Genomic DNA, 21,419 nt, shown 5'->3' with positions numbered 1-21,419 from the left:
TAGGAATGTTTGTTTATGGAGCCTACACTTCCCAGAAAAACATGAACTTGGATTTGTTTGGTGTAGAAAGCACCAACTCTCAACACTAAACAGGAGATAGAAAGCAACGTCATAGCCTTTGGCTATTATTATTTTTCAAGCAGTTACATTAACGTTAAATTCACTTGCTATTTAGGGAAATAGTTTGGTTCAGGGGGTTGGCTAGAAGTCTTAAAAGACTGAACTCTGAGATTTTAATCTCAGTTCACAGTCACCAGAGGCAACTTGCCTCTGTCACAGAAGCAATTGAGAACGTAAATGCTAAAGAATCCTGAGCCAATCAAAAAAAATAAAATTTTATAAAGGTATATGCCAGTAGTATGACTGTTAAAGCAATATGCTTTTTCAGGGTGGCCATCATTATTAAACAGATGATAGAGTACTATCAATCTACACAATGGGCTGCAACCTTTCACACAGTCATCTGTAAGGACTATAAGTGCATAAAGCAAAGCTTTCCTGTGGTCATATCTTGAAAAACTTTCCCTGTGATGCCCAATTCCCAAATTCTTACTTTCTTTCCCACTAAGAAGTCATAATAGCTATTGGGGTAGAATGCTTAGATGATGTCCACGCCAGGTCCAGGGCTCCAAAGGCTGGTAGCATGAGAGTTGTTTGGACGCCCCTAAATGAAAGCAGAGATTATGAAACAGCTTCAGTGTCTAGCTCATTCTTCACGATTGGGCCTGTTTGGATTTTTTTGCATTAACAGCCTCTTAGTCATTATTATCCCAATCAAGTCAGTTTTCACGATGGTATTCCATATCCCATTTTCATCGCTACATGAAATGTAGTATTGAAAGGACCAGGCATCTTTCATGAAGCATAACAGGACATTGATAACCGTGCAGATTAACTCCCAATCCAATCTCAGGCCTTGTTTCTTACTTTGTGATTTTTTTTCTAGACCAGCAGGCTTTCCCTCGGCAGGGTGATGGTGGTTCACTTACACATACCACTCAAGACTTCTGTACAGTATAAAATAGAAGATCAAAAGCAGGTCAGAGAAAAGAAGTAAGGGAATAAAATGAAAATTGAAAGAGATGTCGTTGGAAGGACACAAAGGTCTATAAAAAAAGATGAGCTCAAGTTTCATGTTGGTGATGATTAGTCTTACAAAATATTCTGAGACCTGTGGAAACATTTGCTTGTCTAAAATCGTTTCCCACCCCCTCTCTGTCTTTTTAAAGGCTCCTCATAATGAGCAACTCTTCTCTCATTTGAAGGGTTGACTCTTTTCTGAAAAAGTTTGGTAAGGCCAGGCACTCCAGCATTCAGTCACATGCGGCAGAACCAGGCACATGGAGGACAGCTGACTCCCCGGAAGCAGGGACTTGGGTAAGTGTCCAGCACGAAGCCTCTTGAAGTGACTGCAGATGTTGCCTTTTTAGCTAGCACCCAAAACTCGTTTTACTTGAGTAATGTTTTTATGACACAAAACAAACATCCAGTAAAGCCCTTCTGGTTGGTGTGGTTGCAGTGATGGAGAAGGGTTGGCTTGGGAATTATCGTAATATAGGAAAAGGAAGTGAAATACATTCCCCGTATTTGAGGGCAGAGAGGCATAAACAAAATTTTATTTTGTGAACTCTAGTTCCCATCCCAATTATTTTGATTAGATGTAGAGAAAGGGCTGACTCTTCTGGCAGCTTCTGCAATTTTGAGATTAGAGCTTGAGGTCAAAAGTTGTGCAGGATTTGCCACACCATTATATTTCAGACTCGACTTTCAGCCACCATCTACTGCCATAGGCTACAGCCCACAGGTGATCCATGAATGTGAGCAAGCAGGCAATTTACATTGAGATTTTTTATCAGGAATCCATCATACCAGAAAAGCTGGCTGAATATGGGTGGCGTTGACTCTAATTACAAAGATAATATGGTAATTGAAAACAACTATGGTCTGACTTCTCCTTAAATGAAAATTGTTTTAATGATTAACCTTATATTGTTATAACTGCCATGGAATCTTATCTAACCTGGAAGAAGTCATCCATGACTTAGAGGAAACGTGATCTCCATTTCTTAGATTGTCTTCAGGCTCTTTCTGTTCCAAGACTGCCTGCCTTTGGTAAAATCAATTGTTTCTGATGTTAAGGAGAAGACTCATTTTTTAAGTCATATATTTGAGATAATCTTTGTGGTTCTCAGGAATATGACATTATTTGTTTGGCCACTTTGGACTGGCTTTTTAGAATTCATTTTAAGGGCCAGAGAAAAACAATTCTACACTATTGGTTTAAATAAATTTGATAGTAAAAGGACTTGAACAGCTAAAAGCGTGGTATTTCTTTTAATACCTAATAGAAAATGTCTATTATTCATTTTTCAGTCACTGTCTCTTAAAGACACATATCAGAACTATTATTTGAGTCATTCCTCCTTGGTATACATACATTTTTTAATATGATTTTTGATTTTTCTTTACTATTATAATACTTAGGTAAATATAAAAACCTAGAAATGTGCTGTATGGGCTTTCATTTTAGAGATTTTTCAGAAGCATCCTCAAAATAAAAATGAGTTCATTCTTATTGTTAATAGTCATATAATATAATAATGATCATGTTATATGTCCTAGCAAATTATACATTCCTTTCAAAACATTTAAAGCTTCCCCTCTCTTTAAAGAAGGCCTATGATAATGATGCAGAGGTAGTAAACAATCATGTTTTTCTGCCAGGAAATATTAAAGGCAACGTTTGAACCATGAGCAGATGCTCAGACTGTGCAATCTAGTTATGGCAGCAAACAGTGAATTGCTGAAGATTTATGTTTTTGTAGTTTTTTCAATAGCTTGGAAAGCATTAAGTTCTTTAGCAGAGAATGATAATCTTTTGTATTATTTAAATGCCTATTAGCAATGTTTGCTTGCAAGGAATTCAATTTTTTGATTAATTTATTAAATTTGTACTTCTTTCCCTCTTTCTTGTATTTAAGCTGGAATATAAACTGGGTCAAGACTATAAATTAAGCTTGATTTGGTTTGCTGTGTTTTGTTCATTACAAAATGGTGTAGCTTCAAGCCAGGCATATCAGCTTTATCAAGACATAATAAAGTAAACATGAGCCTGAGTTTTACAGATTCAGAGTCCTTGCTGATTGTTATTAGATGTCTAAGTGGATTTCAGGTGGAAAATTATAGGATCTCCAAGCTCTGAAGATTTCAGTGACATGGCAAAGAAAGGTACACCTCAAAAAGTAAATGATCAATTCAATCAGTTCAATAATACTTTTTCAAATATTCAATGAACACCGTGGTATTGCATTGCTAATGACCAATGGTCTTTACCATACCTTACAGAAAAATATATTGAGAAAATAATAAAATAACATAGGCTAAAAGAAATCTCCTTGGGAATATATTGTGTCCTGTCCCCCAGATTTCTGTGTTGTGAGTGTATAGAATCATATACTAACTGTTTAAAGCAGGGTTGGCAAACTTTAATGAAAAGGACACATAGTTAGTATTTTAGTCTTTGCAGGTCTCTGTCACAACTACTCAACTCTGCCATTTTAGCTCAAAAGCAGCCATACAAAATATACACATTAATAAGGATAACCATGTTCTAATAACATTTCATTTATTCACCTTCACATATGAATTTCATATAATTTTTCCTTCTCATGAAATATGTTATTCCTTTTTTGACTTTCTTTAACATTTAAAAAAATGTGAAGACTGTTTTTGTTCATGGTCTCTACAAAAACAGGTGATGAGTAGAATTCAACCTGCAAGCCATCGTTTACTGACTGCTGCTTTTCTAGAACTCACAATACGATATCCTAGCACATAAAGAAACATAAAAAAACAAAATTATATACATGAATTTTTATGACTTTTTTTAAGTGACAAGAACATTTAGAAAATATTATAGAGCCAAACCTTTGGGTGCGGGCAAAGCTACTAAATCTCAAGGACAGCAAAATTAAAGTTAGATTAATACAACAGTTTTGTTATTTCTAAATTGCTATATATGTGAAAAATCCAGATGCTAAATACAAAAGATATTTTTAGTTTGGTTAAAATGTTGTGACTGAATGAAAACATTAACAGCTTTACTTGTTTGTAAAGTTAGGATTCTTTATAAAATGAGGTTAACTTTAAACTTTCACAAACAATATAGTCATTTATGATGAAACTGTATCATTAGAGTAAGAAAGACCACTTTTTGTCATGTTAGAATTTTAAGTGTGACATTTGCTTAAATATGCTTAGCTAATAAACAGCAAGCGTTCATATAATTATACTAGTTCTCTGTTGAACACACAATCACTAAGCCACTGAATATAAATCTTCTGTATATTACATTAATTGTACTTTCAAATCAAACCATTTTTCTTTAGATAAGATATTAAGGAATTGGAAAGAAATTGTGGCTTGCTTTCTGTTTAAAATGTAATTTATCATAATTTGAATATAAGAAGTCAAAATAATTGCACTTAAACTTAAAAAATGCTACTCTTTTAGAGATTTTAAATTATTATCTATAAAATATATATATTTAAAAAACAAGTGTATAATTATGTGCATTTGTGCTCATGTATTTGAATTATGGCATAGCATTTCTATTTGAAAACTATTTTGAATAGGTATTTAAAATTAAAGTAACATATTTCTGGTTTCTAAAATTTTTTGCTTTATTAATTCTGTCATAGAAATGTGTGCCATTAATGTTAATGAAGTGAAAAGGAGACTTAATGATGGACTGTGTTAAGTTAAATACTTTCTAGTTTACAAACGTTTTAAAAAGTGAAAAACTACTTATAGAGTATAAAAAGCACTAGCTGAGCATTTTCTTAAAAAGTAAAGCAATTATTAAAGCTATTTAGAGAACATAAAAGTATGACTGTTAAAAAAATATGAATACATCAATTGACTAAATTCAAGCAATTTTTAATCCAAGAGTTTTACCTACACAGATGTAATTTCAAATCAACTTGTAGACCCAAATACCATTTTCTTTGTATTAAAACCATATGAATATAAATAAAAGTTATTTATAATGATAGGTAGGTTAATTTGAGGATTTTAATATACTTGATGTTTCATTGAAATAGAAAATTTTAATTTCATTAGTGATACAATGTTTAAAATGTAAAAGCATTTTCTTAATCAGGACTAGATGTTGATACAGCTGATTTTCTACATTTTGATAGTATGGTATAATCTATCTCTTTTGTAAAAAGATGATCCTTCATTTAACAAACATTTCTTATGAATCTATAGTAGACCTGGCATTCCACTAGATCCTGAATACAAAGGTGAATGCAGTACTTTTGACCTTATGAAGCTTACAAATTTATTAGGGGAGAAAAAAATGTACATTTAACTCAACTGGAGTGGTTTTGCCTCCCTGGGGACATCTGTCAGTGTCTGGAGATGTTTTTGGGTGTCATTACATGAGGGGGAGTATTCCTGGCATGTCGTGGTCAGAAGCCAGGATGCTGTTCAAGCCATAGAACATAAAGAATTATCCAGTCTAGAATGTCAGTAGCTTTGACTCTGATACAGCTTGATCTAAATGTAGCACATTTTGGACCTACTATTATGGAATGTTACAGACACTGGTGGAAATACCAAAGAGGAAGTGGTCAGTTCTACAAGCAAAAAGGGTTGTCTCCATAGATGAGCATCTTGAAAGAAAAGTTAGTTATGTGTGAGATAATTCTTGAAAAGCTGAATGGAGAGATGGTACTACGCAGAAGGGTTGGAGTTGGGAAGGGAAGTTTTCAACGCAGCCAAGTGAGCAAAAGAATGGATGTGTAAAATGACTTCTCATCTTTGGGGGCTATAAGAAGTCTGGAATGGGTAGGATGGGCCTCGGAGTACAGAAATCTGAGTTTGGGCAGTTAAGTAGGAGTCTTATCTTTAGAACTTTTTCTCTTCCTTTCTTTACTTTTTCCTTTCTTTTTCTTTTTCTTTTTTGGTATGTTAGAGAGTTGGGTTTTCTCCTGAAAGGTGTTGGAAATGATGAAAGGTTTCAAGTAGGGACATCACATGATCAGGCAGCCCGTGTGTAGAATTCATCAGCCTTGGTGTGAAGTGTCTTGACTATTTAAGGAAACACAAAATCCTACATTATTTGATCAGAAAAGAGCCACAGGGGGAAAAAGTCTCCCACTGGGAAAGAAGGAGCCCTACTTCTTTTCCTATAAATGTTTTGCTTCTGACTCAGTTCACTTTCTTTGTCAGAACTCTATCAAAGCAATAAAAATTGAACCTTCATTTTCTATAGTTTCATAAATGTGTTATGTTGCTGATGGGCTGACTCAGATGGGCTTAAACTGCCATGTTGCGGCATAGGAATGAGGTAGCATGTCCATTCTTGGAGGTTCCATTTTCTGATTCCTGTGTGCAGCCATGTTGAAGCAAAAAAAAAAAAAAAGAATCTGCTTTTAGAATGGGAGAGAGATTTGATTATGCTGACTTCTTAAAACTCCTTAGGTTAACTCAGGAACTCTGTTATGGATACAGAATATTAACTACCACCAGGTACACCTGGGCATGGGCCCTCTGTGGATAGCTTGGAGGACCCACCCAATGCACAGCCGGCGTCAGGCTTGAGACCATGGAAGACCTGGCGGCCAAACTTAGGGAGACTGGGCAGATTTGAGCCCTTTCCCTGAAACTCAGCACTAGAACTATGAGTCTCCTGGAAAAAAAAATGTTCAATGGCATTCTATTTTAGCCTTTTCACCAGTAAACATTCTTTTTTTTTTCCATTAACAATTTAAAATGAGTTTTAACTTCTTCGAGCATACACGAACTTTGACATAGTGGCTTTCTGACAGTGTTACAGAGCTAGAAGGAACTAGTCTATGGTTTTTTACATAAAATTGACAGGTTAGATGAATCTCATTCAGGTAGCAGAGAATTAACTAGAGGTTTGAACACGGAATTCTGAACAATGATATTTATACTTCTCAAAGATCTTATTTTGTTTTGCCCAGCTCTCTAATTCGTTAACTTGGCTAATAACATGGTGCAATGAAGGCAAGCTTAGGAGTCTGATCTTTCTTTTGACGATTCTCTGTTCTTTAGCATAGATCATGCTCCACATCCTAGGCAGCTGCCTTGAAAATGTGGCTTTCTTGCTAAAGTGCTATAGGTTGTTTTATTGTGCTACTGTGATTGTGCACACTGAATTCATCCCAGTAAAAAGTAGCAAAAAAGGACAGCTCTAATTCTTTGTTTACTCAACAAAGAGTTATTATCTGCTTTATGCAGGAAGGAAAAGAAGGTTCAATTTTCACACCCTATGGGTTATTTAGAACATTGTACCAGTGAGCAAAATAGAAAACACTCTTGTTTAAAGTACTGTCTTCTCTACAGACTTTTGAATATTTTCATTTGCTTTTCCTTTCTCTGCAATCAGTGTTCCCTTTATGGAAAATTTCCTCTAGATAGTAATAACCTTCTAGGCATCTTCCTAATTTTCTCCTTTCATTCCCAAACTTCCTTAAGCAAGTACCTATTGCCTCTACTTACTTACTCTATATTGAAAACAAACATTCTGCTAAGATATAAACAAATCAGACTCTGTAATTCATCTTTGAGTCCAACGTGGGAAACATATTTTCTCTCAATATTGAGGTTAGGGGTAGTTCAGTCTGTGAATGCTATTTTCCTTTTGCTTGCTTTTTCTGTGAAACCTCTCAAAACTTGCCTGTAAGTAGAGACACTCAGCTCATGGGCTCCATGCTGCTGTCTTGTTTTAAAACAGTGGGTTTCACATTTTTTGACTATGATTTATGGTCAGCTATCTTACATAATAATCTGGTGTACACACACCCAAATACACACACAGCATGCATATATTTTATGAAAATATTCCATTCCTTTTCATCCTATCTATCCTATCCTATTCTATTTCATAAAAATTCTATTTTTGAGCTGCTAAACCAATATCCTAGCACAATAATTATTTCAAAAGATCCTTCTAATCTTAAACCATGATTGTCATGGGGCCTGTGGGGTATAACATCCCCCTAAGGGTCAGTAAGACTCCCAAGGGTTGTGCAGAAAGTTTGAAAACAAAGCTGTTCTTTGTACCATTGCATTGATGTGTGTTTAGTGAAGATGGTTAATATATTTAGATTTTTCAAGTGTCACATATAGGAAAAAAATTAGATTATGTTTTTCAAAGGTCTGATCCCTACTCTTCTTCAAGTCCCACTTATATTTTACCTTTTAAGGGACCAGTCCAATGAATGGGCCAAAATAACACCCACTGAAATTCATTTGGCAATTAATTCTATATTGCTGGGCAACATGTTTTGGTAAATCTTTGGGTCAGATACATTTTTGTCATGATGGGCCTTGGTTTTCATACTGTTCTTATGGAATATTTACCAAAATACTATGAAATAAACTCCCCTGAAGAGGTGGGATCTTCATGCCTTAAGGATTTATGTTCAGTTTTGCCAAAGACCTTGATTTTGTTATAATGCAATGCCATTTTCTATAATCTCATCCACAGTAGTACATCTTTCTGCTCATCTCCTTCCCTCTGTTCACCTCCTTGCCTTTCACTGAGATCCACTGTATTGACAGCTTACCTATCTACTGTGGCCCACAGACATCTCCAGAGACTGCCTGGTGCTGCACATCCCAGGGACCTTTTTGGTTTATGAGACAGTAGCTGAGAAGCTGTGTCTGGAGTTATGTCTTATATTCCTAATTCTGGCTATTAGAGGGCTGTATTTTTCTTAGAATTATATCCATCTCATCTAAGACACAAAAGCTCATATGTTTTCTTCTTAATAAATGATAACTCTACCTGCCTTTTAGAACTAACTCTCTACAGTGTTTTGACACCATTGACTTTGATCCTGTCAACGAGTTAAGCTTATTTCTGCCTCCTTCCCCTAATGCTACTAGATAAAGGATGAAATGTCCTTTTTCAAAGGTTCTGTAACCTAGTTTTACTTATCTAGTTGGTTAGTCATGGAGGTTCTTATTTTAAGGATAGTGAGAGTCCGGGGAGGCAAAATGGGTTATGCAAGGTACCAGTTAGGATAAGTTACCTGTACATCCTTGATTTTGAGGTTTTATTATGATAAATCTCAAATATACAGGAGATTGAAACAATAGCATAATCTTTAATATTTGGCCATATTTCACCCACACACACATTTTTTAATGAGTCATTTTAAAACAGAAATACTGCTACTACTTGAAAGGATCAATGTGTAATTTTTTCCTTTTAATTACTGATTTTCAGAGTAAGGATTTGATGTAATGATTACCTCCAGTGATCCATGAATGGTTCTTTAAATTCATAAAATAAAAACAATTAATATATTGCTAATAAAATGTTTAAATATAAGGATTTATATTTCAGGCTCTTCCCTGATTTCAACATTGATTCTTAAGTAGACCTTCTGTGTATATATGCTACCTGACCTACGTGACTGAAACTTTGTGGCTCTGATTTCATCATGCCAAAATTACCATATTTTGTGGATGTAATTTTGTTGTCAGCAAACAGCTAAATTAGAGATATTAGAAATTATTATTTTAGGAGCTGTTTTTAGTTATCTTCTTTTATATTATCTATAATAAGCATACACCACCCAGGAAAGCTATTTAGCTACTTGGCATCAGTTCCCACAAAGGCATCTCTGTTTGCTTCAGTGTATTCCTCAGAGTGAAGTCATGAAGATGAGTATTACATTCCTCCAAACAGTTCAACAAATAATTAAAAAAAATCATGAACATTAATGAGAACAGGGTTGAAAATGTATCTGAGGCAGAACAAAGTGTTTTTATAAATTACCAGCAGCCTATTTTATTTTGTGATTATTGCTTCCTAAAAGCCTTTGAACCTTTGAGAAACAAACAAAAATGTTGATGTGAGGAGAAATAAATGAAAGTATAAAACCAACAGCAACTTATTTATGGTTTCCTCATGTAATTTTAATTTTACCACTTTTGTCTGTGGAGAGCTGAAGGGCTAATGCTTTCCTTTACACTGATGGTATTAATCTGTGAGGTGTTTTGTTGATTTTATTTTTTTATGAGATGACAAGAGATAGATATAAGGATGCTCTAGACGCAGCATTTGCTGCCTCACTGATTGTCATAGGTTGTGCAAGAAGGCAGTACATCTCTGAAGCCTCTTGAGAGAGTACAGCTTAATTCCTGGAGTTAAGAAGCAAGAAGCAAGGCCCCGGAGAGTGTATCATTATTTTCTACTGCAGTTGTTAAAACGTCATGATTTCATTGGCTCTTCATAGTCTGGTCATATTAGTCACCTAGCTCAACACTTGATTTCACACAGAAAATAACAGAGTAAGGCATGTATGTGACTTCTCCAAGACCACACAGACAGTTAGTGATGGAATGAGAACCAGAGCCAAGCCTACGGTTATATTTATTCAGGATATGTTAATGTGTGCTGTGTAGGTGTCACATGGTATGAATTAATAGGCACCAGGAAAACAAAAATATCTCAACAGACCTCTAGAAGGAAATTCTTGGGAGGCTCAGCCTATATTTTGTGGTGGTAAGACAATTTTTTTCCTAAGACAGCTTTCACTATCTCAGGGTCATAAAGATACTCTTCTAAATTAACTTCTAGAAGTTTTACTGTTGTTAGTGTAATTATTATGAAGCTGAAGTATTTTCCTTTTGATTAAAAACTTCGAGGGCAGAAACACGTTCAGAAATGCATGTTCTGTGCATTTAGTGAAGCCATATCAAACTGGCATTTATGAACAAACTCAACTATATAATCTTGGGAAAAGAGAAATGTAATTAATTTAAATAGTATGCGTGTAGTCTTACTGTTATTCCAGTCAATGAATTTGTTTATGACTGTGTAAATGTGAGGTAGGTAATATCAAACTGCTATCCTTCCATGGACTCTTAGCTCCCCTATAACTCTCTTTGGGTGTAAGCATCTCAACGTGTGGTATATGATTTTACTGTTTAAAGGTGTAAATTCTATGTCTAAAATGGCTTCCAGAGCCAACAACCACTATGTGTTTAGTGTGAAGTTTTTTTGATAGTCTCTATTGAATAATTGTAAAATGCATTCTAATTTTTTAAGGATTAAATTAAATGAAAGCTACAAATGTCTAACCCAGCTATTCTTGGAGATTTTAAATTCAAGTTCAGACTTTTTGTCTGTACATTTGGTAGACTTAAACAATCACTTTTAACAGGTCTTTGAGTAATATTTGATTTTATATGCAAAAGTAGTTAATTATAATATTAAAAAGGAAGTTAAATATACCAAAATTGTAAATAAAGTCAGTTTGGTATGTTTGTAGTTTAATTATATGTTATAACAAACCATCTCAAGTACTTGACTAATACTTAAAAATAAAAAAATGAACTTTAAAATTTGTTCAATGTTATGTTTTATTAAATATCTCAATAATATATATAATCTTGGCAACAGTGAATTTTACGTAAGACATCTAAATTGTTTACTCAGTTACACATCTTAGATCAGAATAAAAAGATTAACCTGTTAGTCAAGTAGGTCAAATTCTCTAACGTACTTGAACTACTAAAATACCAACATGCATAGATTTGTTAACATGAAAAAAATGGTTCTCTAATTTTTGATTATCTTAAATATTTCTGTGCCCACATATTCCTAGAGTTAAAAGATGCTAAGCTACTTGGAAAGCAATTATCTTTTAAGCTAACTGAACTGCTTATTAGCCAGAGGTTTTTACTGGACAATGGGTAGATTCTTATTTGTAATCATCAAGCAACGTAATCTTATTCACTGTCTATACAAGTACTTGATAGACTAGAGATTGGTCTTGCTGTTGTTATAGTCCACATCATTCATCTAGCCCATTTAACCTACATGTCTAGTATTCTTTAGATTCATGTTACACACTACCCAGTTCTCTCTGCAAAACCCCAACCCCAGCCATGCAACTCAATTCTGCATTTATTTGACTCTTAAGATCTTTGAATGAATTTTATCCAGCATTAAGTCTTTCTGATTTTGATAGAATCTCCCATTTTCTCACATACTTTTGGTCTGGTAGGACCACAGAATTCTTACAGATGTAAAATGATATGAGAGCAGTGGGATGTTTCTTTATTACAGGAGATTAACAGGCTATAACAGCCTAAATGCAATGCATGAACTCTTGTATTTAGTTCTATTTTAGTCTTTTTTCTGGATCCTGGATTGGGGAATAAACAGGTTTAAAATATATTTTTGGTTAATTGAGGTAATCTGAGTGTGGAATTAATATTAGGAATTAATTGTAATTTTCTTGAGTTTGGTAATGGTTTTGTGGTTATGTGGAGAAAGTCCTTTTTTTCTTATGAGATGTGTGCTGAAATAATAAGGATCAAATGTCTAAAAGTTTTTTACCAGATGATTCAACAATCCCCATCCCCATACCAACAGATAGATGAATGGAAGGATAGAGAATGTAAGACAAAAATATGAGAAAATTAGTATTATTGGACTCTCCATATTTCAAGACTGTGTTAGATTCTGTGGTGGCCCTAGCTTTTGAGAACGTAATCCTTATCACAGATCTCATCTCCAGATAGTCATCTTTTCAATTGTGTGAAGAAAAACTAGCCATGAAGAGCTCATAGATAATGTATAAATCCATACAGGGCTTTGCCCATTAAAATTAGTTTGCATCTTGGATATGTCCAAATGAAGGTTTTGTTATTCCTGTTTAAGTAAACTCAAACAAAAGACCACTTTTTACCCATGAAAGGAAACGTCTGATCTTGTTATGTCAAGATAATTTTGATTAAAAATTTAGTCACTGCTGATACAAAATGTAGTTCCTTTGGGATTAACTATTCAGTCATAGTCACAATTCTCCTCATCCTGCTACTCCCAACCTCCTCATGATTCATGCGTAGTGCTGTGTTAAAAGCACAAACTCTGCAGCCAAATTAGCTGAGTTCTGCACCATCTCTACGTTTTCCTAGGTAAATGACCTAAAGTAATCTACTTAACCTCTTCTGTGCTTCAATTTCTTCACCTGTAAAATAGATATAATAATACCTATCACATAAAGTTGCAATGACAATTAAATATTGATAAATAACTATTAAATGATGTTAACTATTATATGTCATTGTTTATTCCATTTAATGTTATATTAAATGTGTATTATCATTAATATTGAATTATTAAACAATATTTAATAACTTAATGTTTACATTACTATATAATAACTATTACATAATATTTAATAACTATTGATAAATAATATTTATTTATTTTATTGACATATCATTGATATACAATCTTATATTGATTTCAAGTACATGGCACAGTGGTTCAACAGTTATTCACATTATTAAATCCTCATCCCTACTAGTGCAGTTACTACCTGTCAACATAAGATGTTAGAGAATCATTGACTATATTCTCCATGTGGTACTACTGTCCCCCTGATTAATTTATATTATAATTGAGAATTTCTGTGCCCTTTTATTGCTCTCCCCCTCCCCACCAACCCACCCCAACTCCACCCTCATGGTGACCCCAAGTCACTTCTCAGTGTCTATGAGTCTAAAGGTATTTTTATTCATTTTGTTTTGTTCTGTTTTTATATTCTTCAAATAAGTGGAATCATATGGTATTTGTCTTTTTCTGCCTGGCTTATTTCACTTAGCATAATACCCTGTAGGTCCATCCATGTTGCCATAAATAGCAGTATTTCTTTTTTTTATGGCTGAATAATATTCTATTGTGTATTTTCCATTATATACTATGTCCAATACTCCATTTATGTACCACTTCTTCTTTATCCATTAATCTATTGATAGACACTTTGGATGCTTCCATATCTTGACTATTGTCAATAATGCAGCAATAAACATAGTGGTGCATATATCTTTTCAAATTGGGAATTTTGTTTTCTTCAGATAAATTCCTAGAAGTAGGATTACTGGGTCATATGGCATTTCTATTTTTAGTTTTTTGAGGAATCTCCATACTGTTTTCCACAGTGGCTGCACCAATTTACATTCCTACCAGCAATGTAAGAGGATTCTCTTTTCTTCACATCTTCATCAACACATGCTATTTCTTGTCTTTTGGATAGTGGTCATAACTGTTGTGAGGTGATTTCTCATTGTGGTTTTGATTTGTATTACCCTGATAATTAAGGATGTGGAGCATCTTTTCATGTGCCTTTTGGTCATCTGTAATTCACCATTGGAAAAATATCTATTCAGATCTTCCACCTACTTTTTAATCTAACTATTTGTTTTTTTGGTGTTAAGTTGTGTGAGTTCTTTATATATTTTGGATGTTAACCCCTCATTGGGAAAATCATTTACGAATATGTACTCCCATACTGTAGGTTGCTTTTTTGTTTTTGTTGGTGGTGCCTTTTGCTGTACAGAAGATTATAGTTTGATGTAGTCCCACTTGTTCACTTCTGATTTTGTTTCCCTTGACCAAGGAGATGTGTCCAGGAAAATTGCTCATACTTAAATACTCAAGAGATTTTTGCCTATGTATTCTTTCAAGATTTTATGGGTTCACATCTTATATTTAGGTCTTTGATCCATTTCAAGTTTTCCCTTGTGTATGGAGTTATACAGTAATCCACTTTCATTCTGTTGCATGTAGCTTTCCAGTTTTCCCAACATCAGTTGTTGAAGAGAACATCTTTCCCCCATTGTATAGTCATGGTTCCTTTATTGTATATTAATTGACCATATATGCATGGGTCTATATCTGGGATCTCTATTCTGTTCCATTATACTTGTGCCAGTACCATACTCTTTTGATTAGTGTAGGTTCGTAGTATAGCTTGAAGTCAGAGAGTTTAATACCCCCAGCTTTTTTCTTCTTTCTCAGGGTTGCTTTTAGCTATTGGGTTCTTTGTGTTTCTATCTGAATTTTAGGGTTATTTGTTCTAGTTCATGGAAAAATGCTGTTAATATTTTGATAGGGGCATTGAACCTGTAAATTGCTTTGGGCAGGATGGCCGTTGTGACAAGATGAATTCTTCCTATCCATTTGGATGGGATAGATTTCCATTTCTCTGTGTCTTTAATTTCTGTCATGACTGTCTCATAGTTTTCAGAATATAGGTCTTCCACTTTCTTGGTTCCTAGGTATTCTTTTTTGTTTTTTTAAATGATATAATTCATTATGTAGAAAGCCATAGGAAATCTCCCAAAAAATATTAGAATAAATGAATTTATAAAGATCACAGGACACTAAGTCACATAAAAAAATTAGCTGGATTTCTGTATACTAGTTATAAACAATTAGAAAACAATACCATTTATAATACCATAAAAACATAAAATACTCAGAAGTAAATTTAACAAAATCTTCATTTATCCAAGAAAAAATGAAAAAATATATCCATGCAAAGACTAGTATATTCATCATAGTTCCAAACTAGAAACAACCCAAATATTCATGAACAGATGAATAGGTAAACTGTCATATATCCAAACAACATAATGTTACATGGCAATGAAAAAGAAAGGACTCCTGATACACAGAAAAACAGATGAATTTTGTGGAATTAAGTTAATCATGCTTAGTGAGAGAAGTCAGACACAATGCAGCATATACTGTGTGGACACTTATTTACAGAAAGCAGGTTATTGTTTGGTCTAATGGGTATGAAGAGTATTGACTGTAAAGTAGTATAAGAAAATTTTGGGGGATGATGGGAATGTACTATATTTTCATAATAGTTACATTTGTCAAAATTCATGAAAGAGTTAACTTAATATGGGTACATTTTATGGTGTGTAAGTTATACTTCAATAAGATTGATTTGTAAAAAAAAGAAACATTAACCTATCTAGTCTCAGTTAATCATGGAAAATGTTCTAGGTGGAAAGGACAGGATGATGGTACATCATTGACAAGAAATGATACAGCTGTCCTCAGAAGGTAGGGAGTTAATACCACATGCTGATCAAAACTTGGAGTCTCTTAAGAGAAGAGAAAAAAAACACAGCAGAAAGTGAATGAAAATATATTCAATTTGCAATCAAAGAAGAATACCGTGGGCATAAAGCCAAAGAGTATTCTTAGATTGGACTTGTTTAGCACTCTAAATTTAACTAGCTAGAATTATTTATTTATATATTTTTGTCTTATAATTTTTAAAATTTTGGTATCATTAATTACAATTACATGAGCAACATTGTGGTTAATAGATTCCCCCCATTATCAAATCCCCACCACATACCCCATTACAGTCACTGTCCATTAGCATAGTAAGATGCTATAGAGTCACTACTTGTCTCCTCTATGCTCTACTGCCTTCCCTGTGTCCCCACCGACATTATGTGTGCTAATTGTAATGCCCCTTATTCCCCTTCTCCCTCCCTTCTCACCCACCCCACCCAGCACCTTTCCATGGCAACTGTTAGTCCGTTCTTGGGTTCTAGGAGTCTGCTGCTGTTTTCTTCCTTCAGTTTTTGCTTTGTTCTTATGCTCCATAGATGAGTGAAATCATTTGATACTTGTCTTTCTCCATCTCGCTTATTTCACTGAGCATAATACCCTCTAGCTCCATCCATGTTGTTGCAAATGGTAGGATTTGTTTTCTTTTTATGGCTGAATAATATTCCATTGTGTATATGTACCACATCTTCTTTATCCATTCATCTACTGATGAACACTTAGGTTGCTTCCATTTCTTGGCTATTGTAAATAGTGCTGCAATAAACATAGGTGTGCATATATTTTTTAATCTTTTTGATGCAATTGTAAGTGAAATTGTTTTCCTGATTTCTCTTTCTGCTGGTTTGTTGTTAGTATATAGGAATGCAACAGATTTCTGTGTATTAATTTTGTATCTTGCAACTTTGCTGAATCCAGATATTAATTCTAATAGTTTTTTAGTTGAGGCTGTAGGGTTTTCTATATATAATGTCATATCATCTGTAAATAGTAACAGCTTAAACTTCTTGACCAATTTGGATGCCTTTTATCTCTTGATCTTGTCTGATTGCCATGGCTAGGACCTCTAGTACTATGTTGAATGAAATTGGTGAGAGTGGGCATCCTTGTCTTATTCCTGACCTTAGAGGAAACATTTACAGCTTTTTGCCATTTAATATGATGTTAGTTGTGGGTTTGTCGTATATGGCCTATATTATGTTGACGTATGTATACTCTATACCCATTTTATTGAGTTTTTATCATGAATTGATGTTCAATTTTGTCAAATGCTTTTTCAGCATCTACTGAGATGATCATGTGGTTTTTATACTTTTTGTTAATGTGGTGTATGATATTGATTGATTTTATGACTATTTTACCATCTTTGCATCTCTGGTATGAAACCCATTTGGTTGTGATGAATTGATGTATTTTTGAATTTGGTTTACAGATATTTTGTTGAGGACTTTTGCATCTGTGTTAATCAGGGACACTGGTCTAAAATTTTCTTTTTTTATAGTGTCTTTAGTTTAGGTGTTAGAGTAATGCTGGCCTCATAGAATGAGTTTGCAAATATTCTCTCCTCTTCTATGTTTTGGAATACTTTAAGACGGATGGGCATTAGCTCATCTTTGAATTTGAAGAATTCTACCAATAAGTTTGGTAGCATTCAACAGTGAAAACATCTGGTACTGTGATTTTGTTTATTGCAAGTTTTTCAATAACCAATTCGGTTTCATTGCTGGTAGTTGGTCTGTTCAGATTTTTTGTTTCTTCCTGGGTCAAGCTTGGAAGGTTATATTTTTCTATGAATTTGTCTATTTCTTCCAGGTTGTCCAATTTATTGGTATATTTTTTTTCATAGAATTCTCTAATAATTGTATTTCTGTGGTATCTGTTGTGACTATTACTTCTTCTTTTCTGATTTTGTTTATTTGTGTACTCTTTTTTTTCTTGATAAGTGTGTCTAGGGGTTTGTCTATTTTGTTTACTTTCTCAAAGAACCAGCTCGGTTTTGTTGATTTTTTTCAGTTGTTTTATTCATCTCTATTTTATTTATTTCTGCTTTGATCTTTATTATGTCCGTTTTCTGCTAACTTTGGGTTTCTTTTGTTATTAATTTCTAGTTTCTTTAATTGTGAATTTAGACTGTTTATTTGGGATTGCTCTTGTTTCTTGAGGTAGGCCTATATTGCTATCTACTTCCCTCCTAGAAACTAACTCTTTTATGGTGTCCCACTAATTTTGGACTGTTGCATTTTTATTTTCATTTGTCCCCATGTATTGAGTGATTTTCGTTTTGATTTGTTCATTGATCCATTGATTATTCAGAAGCATGTTGTTTAGATTCCATGTGTTTGTGAGCTTTTGCTTTCTTTGTGTAATTTATTCCTAGTTTCATACCATTGCAGTCTGAGAAGATGCTTGATACAGTTTCAAACTTTTTGCATTTATTGAGGCTCTTTTTGTGGTCTAGTATGTGATCTGTTCTGGAGAGCGTTCCATGTACACTTGAGAAAAATATATATCCTGTTTTTTGACTGAATGTTTTGTAGATATCTGTTAAGTCCATCTGATCTAATGTTGTTCAGTGCTTCTGTTTCCTTATTTATTTGCTGTCTTGTTGATTTATCTATTGATGTAAGTGGTATGTTAAAATTCCCTAATATGAATGAATTACAGTCTATTTCCCCCTCTAATTCTGTTAGTATCTGTTGTACATATTTAGATGCTCCTGCGTGGGTGTATAGATACTTATATGGTTATATCCCCTTGTTGGACTGAACCCTTTATCATTATGTAATTACTTTTTGTCTCTTGTTATTTTCTTTGTTTTGAAGTCTATTTTATCTGACATAAATATTGCTACTCCTGCATTTTTATCCCTATTATTTGCATGAAGTATTTTTTTCCATCCCTTCACTTTCGGTCTGTTTATGTCTTTGGGTCTGGAATGAGTTTTCTGTAGGCAGTCTCCATATAAATGAGTCCTGTTTTTTTAATCCATTCTTACACTGTATTTCTTTTGATTTGTGCATTCAGTCCATTTACGTTTAAGGTAATTATTGATAGGTATGTACTTATTGCCATTTTATTAACTGATTTCTGATTGTTTTGGTAGTTTCTCTCTGTTTTTTATTCCTCTCTTATACTCTTCCCTGTTATTTGATGGCTTTCTTTAATGTTGTAGTTGGATTTCTCTTTTTAAATTTTTTTGGTATCTGTTAAAGGCTTTGGGTTTGTGGTTACCATAAGGTTCATGGATAGCTTCCTAACTATATAAAAATCTATGTTAAGTTGGTGATTGCTCTATTTCAAACAATCAAAAAAATACTTCTTTTTTATTCTTCTTTCTCCTCCACACTTTATGTATTAGATGTCATAGTCTGCATTTTTTGTGTGTATCCCTTGACTAATTTTGTGTATAGTATGTTTTACTACATTTGTTATGTTTTGTTTGAATTCCATATTTCTTGATAAATAATTGGTCTATTACCTTTATTGTGGGTTTTCACTAGTGAAAGCTTAGGTTTAAGGACATTTCCATCTACAGAAGTATTTATTTCCAGAAATTCTTTTCTCTCACTGTTCCTCAGCTTCATTGTTTTCCTATTCTCTAATTTCTAGCTTATTGATTGTCTCCTCTACTTGGAGCAGTCTATTATTCATTCCCTCTATTGTATTTCATTTTGGTTACTATATTCTTCAGCTCTGAATGGTTCTTTTTCAAATCTTCCATCTCTGAAGTTCTCTCTGAGATTATCGGTTCTTTTCTGCAGGTCAGTGAGAGTATTTATGACTGTTTAGTTTGAAATCTTTATCAGGGAGATTGGTGATCTCCATTTCATTTAGCCCTCTTTCTGGAGTCTTTTTCTCTAATTTATTTGGAACATATTCCTCTGCATCCACATTTTGTCAGGGTTTCTGTGTTTCTTTCTTTGTAGTAGGTGGGTCTGCTATGCCTCCTGGTCTAGACAGTAACGGTTTTATGAAGAACGCATTCAGTGTGCCCAGATGCTCAAGACTCTTTACTCTCCTGTGCCTGGTTCTTCTTGCAGTGGAGCCCCCAGTGCTGTTGTTGGGTCATGGGCAGGCTCACCTTTCTGATCTGCCAGCAGCAGTCTATCTCAGTTCTCTGCAGACAGTAGTTTGCCTCAGCCAGCCTTTTGTAAGCAGGGCAGCAGTGCTACTGCTAGGATCATAGTGGGCAGGGCTGCCCTCTGCCTGCCCTGTAGCGATGGTGCACTGCTAGATTAGTGGGGTGGGTGGGGTGGTTGTGGGGTTCTGGAGAAGTAGCATGGTGGTGAGTAGCACAGTGGCCAGGTGTGGGAACAGGTATCAATGGGGCACTAGGGCATTTCGTCACATGGCATTAGCAGCAGAGGGGTGCACAGCACTGGGCTGGGCCACCCATGAGGAGGAAGGAATTCTTGGAGCTGGCTCCCACAGCCACCTTCCAGGTTGGGCTGAGATAGGGCTGAGAAAGGTGGGAAAGCCTCCCTCTGACTGCCAGGCAGCAATGTCTGTTGTGGATGAACTGAGCAGGCAGGTGTTCAGGGAAGTGCCTCAGGGCTGAGCTGACAGCGAGCACAGTGGAGTGCTTGGGGTTCCCACAAATGCCCAACCTACTGGGCAGAGGGAGGGCTGGGGACGTGTCTCTTACCTTCTTTTCCTCCTTTGGAGAGAGCTCTGTCCAACCCCACCCTTCTGGCACCCTTCCCACTGCTGGCAAATCTTTCAAACTGCTGATCATTTTGGGTCTCAGCAGGACCAGCAGAACACACCTGTCCTCCACAAGCTGCTGGAGTCTCAGCTTCCCAGAGTGCTCCATCTGTCCCTGGTGACCAGGCCCGCTAACCACCAGAATCCCATTCAATGTGGACTTGTGTTCCCAGAGCAGATCTCCAGGGCCAGGTGTGCAGAATTCCGGAGTGCCTATCCCCTCTGCACTCCATTCATCTTCCTCGCGCTTGTGGGTTGGGGTTGAGGAAGTGCTTGGGTACTGCTCTGTCATGGCTCTGCCATGTTACTCTTCTCTGTGAGGTTTTCTCTTCTTTACTAAGTGTAGGTGATCTGTTTTGCAGTCTTCAGGTCTTTTTCAGGTTTAGTTTTTGTTGTATTTGCTCTATGTGGGAGGAGGTTTATGGCTTGCCTTACTACTCCACCATCTTTTTTCCTCAAATTGGTAAATAATATTTAATGGATAATAATATTTAATAAATATTAATATTTAATATTATTTAATAGTTATTAAATATTGTTTATTATTTCTGTTGCCCCAGCCTTTGAGAAAAATGAGAATACCACCTATTCTCATAGGCTCTATTATTATTTATTGCTTGATAAATATTATTTAATAGCTATTAAATAATATTTATCAATAATCATTAAATAGGTTATTAAAGTGTATGTAAATAAAATAAATTATAGTAATTATTGTATATGTTCACTACTTTAATAAAAGTCTTATTTTCTTGGCATTGGTGAGGATATTTAG

The 21,419-nt window shown here is 34.7% G+C and overlaps 1 protein-coding gene across 1 annotated transcript in view; it reads left to right on the top strand.

Annotated features, from left to right (window-relative positions):
• Positions 1–1,248: 1,248 nt before the first annotated feature.
• The window catches only part of ZPLD1 (zona pellucida like domain containing 1), a 70,798-nt gene continuing 50,627 nt past the window's right edge, over positions 1,249–21,419 (top strand). Inside the window, exon 1 of the mRNA XM_017677738.3 lies at positions 1,249–1,377. The gene's annotated coding sequence lies outside the window, so the exon portion shown is untranslated. The remainder of the gene's footprint in view (positions 1,378–21,419) is intronic.

The sequence above is a fragment of the Manis javanica genome, chromosome 3 (genome assembly GCF_040802235.1).
Source record: "Manis javanica isolate MJ-LG chromosome 3, MJ_LKY, whole genome shotgun sequence".
Classification (NCBI taxonomy): domain Eukaryota; kingdom Metazoa; phylum Chordata; class Mammalia; order Pholidota; family Manidae; genus Manis; species Manis javanica.
The sequence above is the reverse complement of the archived record's forward strand: the minus strand, read 5'-3'. Positions and strand labels throughout refer to the sequence as shown.